This window comes from Triticum urartu, chromosome 7A, assembly GCF_056163025.1.
Source record: "Triticum urartu cultivar PI428250 chromosome 7A, HENAU_Tu73, whole genome shotgun sequence".
Taxonomy (NCBI): domain Eukaryota; kingdom Viridiplantae; phylum Streptophyta; class Magnoliopsida; order Poales; family Poaceae; genus Triticum; species Triticum urartu.
The window spans coordinates 691799961-691802789 of NC_141879.1; positions in this window are offsets into that span (position 1 = coordinate 691799961).

Sequence of the window (2829 nt, forward strand, 5' to 3'; positions counted from 1 at the left end):
AAGCAATCCCAGAGCCATACTCACTAGTGCAGAACCGGGCAATAGCACCGGTTCGTAAGGCCCTTTAGTGCCGGTTCCATAACCGGCACTAAAGTGTGGTCACTAAAGCCCCCCCCCCCTTTAGTACTGGTTCAGCACGAACTGGTGCTAAAGGGCAACCACGTGGCATGAGCCAGCTCCGCGGGCCGGGAGCCCTTTAGTACCGGTTGGTAACACCAACCGGTACTAAAATGTTTGGGGTTTTTTTGGTTTTATGATTTCTTTTTCATTTAATTTTGTGTTTTCCATTTTAATTCTTTTTCGTTTGCTGGTATTTTACGATACTACACATTGTATATATATATATATAAATAGAATTTCTAGTAGAACCAATCATATATATATCATCAATGTCTCATAAACCACCATATTAATTCACACATACACACATGTATATATAGCTATATACAATTTCTCCTACATATGCATGTTGCCTTCGGAGCTAGTGGCATTAGCCTAACTGGTGCCTTCGGAGCACAATGACAATTGGAAGTGGTTCATGACCTGGTCGATGGGGGCGGTAGCGGGTAATAGTATTCTCCCTTCGGATTTATGACCTGGTCGAGCAAAAATCCCACTATTTCCTCTTGAAATGCTTCTACGCGCTCCGTTTCTAGGAGCTTGTCCCGCACCTCTGTGAACTGTTAAGAAGGAGATCAATATGCATGTGTATTAGTTGTGTGACTAGATATCGATAATGGTGTAAAAATTGTGAATAGTGTTCTGACAAGCGTACCCATTCCTGTCTTTGAGATCTGCTCCTTTCGGACGCCATCATGCGAATGTTCTTGCAAACGCAGAATGCACATAGATTAGTCCCCTGCGCCTGCTTCAGGGCCTTTATTACGAGAATGGAATTTAATTTGATCAGATAATAATTAATCAAGCATGATAATTAAAGAGATGGCAGCTAGCTAGCTAGTACTACTTAATTACTTACCTTGGGTCGAAACCATTTCAACTGTCGTTTCCATTCGCCTTCCGTGACGCTGATGAACCTTGCCCAAGCCCTGCCCGCCGACAAAGGAAATGAATAAAGGGGTTATTAAATAGTTCATATCATGAAATGACGAACTAAATAGGCCAAGATATATAGTTAATAATGATTGAAATTACCTGTTGACTATCCCAAACAAGATGTTATAGTCACTATTTGCTTTGAGTAGTGAGTCCAGTATTTCAACTGTTTCGGCGTCAACTTTAATGATACACAAGATCCAGTGAAATCTGCGTGCACACACGTTTGCATGTCTTAATTAAGCGGGCATATGTAAGCAAAAACATTTAGCTAGCTAGTAGGCAAAAACAGAGAATTTGTAGTACAAGAAAGTGTGACTCACTGGAAGTTGTAAGGAAGTAGTATATCTTCATTGTATTTGAGGCACTTCAAGAACTCTAGCATGCTGTCCTCTACCTGCTTTTCATGATGCTTGTTTATTTCCCATGTGTATTCATTAACGGTGTTTGGGTCAATGAACCCAATGCCATAGCGTCCACCTTTTCTCATTTCATACATCTTCATCCTGCATAATACCACAGAAAAGAATATAGTGAGGATAATTACAGGTAATGATTGATCAAAAGGATCACTACAACTAGCTTGAGACTTAAATTACAGAAAGAAATCACTTACAGACAATAGCAACTGACGATAGATTTGTCGAGTGCGTCTTGATTGTATAACTGAAACAGTTCAGAATACTCAACGGTCACAGGTTTCTCATGGTAGTAATGATCCTTCTTGACTTGCACCATGAGGGACTCTCGATCGGATCTCTTGGTAATGTCCATGTACCATTGATGCAATTCATACATTCTCGTTGGGAGCTTCTTGACCTCTTCTGGCTTGACCAAAGGTTGGCCCCGGGCATATTTCCGTTTTATTTCCTCCTCTGTAAGCACAGGCATGTCCTCGATCTCGAGGAGTTGTCCAACAGTGATGTTGAGAGTTTCAGTCTGCATTATATGCTCCTGGGTTATTACCACATCGCCCACCTCGGGAACGTAAACTGTTTGCCCACAATAATATTGGGCGCGCGTACTGTCACGTGTTGTTGGCGGCACAACAAACGGGGGGATCGATTGCGCCGCCTGTTCTCCCAGCTGGGCAACGGTTTTCCCGCATTTTTTGACAGCTGCTTGTTGTTTGCTCGAGCTCGAGCTCACCTCCTTCTGTAGACGTTGTCGATGTAACTTCCTGATGTGGCGCTCATAGTCTGTGTCAACAGGCTTAGGAGCTGGTGGTTGAGCCATATGAATGAAGTGGTCAACTACTTCCATAGGCACTTTCTCCCTTGGCGGCGGTGGCGGTTTCGGTCCAAAATGGGCGTCGACTTTTGCCCGCACTATGGCATTGGTTTTCTCCTCGGTCCTGTCGTAAGCCCTCTCAGGAAGAGGAGTAGTGAGGTTTGGACCATATTTATATCGCTTGCCTCCACCTGTACTTCCTGTACTATGACCTCGACTCGTACCGCTACGCACCATAGCTGCGGGGTGTCTCTTCTGCGTTTGCTGAGGCGGCAGAGACGGCTGGCGGGGCTGAGTTGGATGAGGAGGAGTGGCCTGAAGCTGTGCCGGACTTGGAGGAGGAGTGGCCTGAGGTTGTGCCAGACTTGGAGGAGGAGGAGTGGCCTCATGCGTTGGTGGACTTGGAGGAGCAGGAGTCTGCTGACTCGGTGGCGGACTTCGATGAGGAGTCGGGTGACGCGGTGTCGGTGGCCTTCGAAAGATGATGCAATCCTTTCTCCATAGGATGATACGATGTTTGGCATCTCCGAGTGTGTGCTCCTC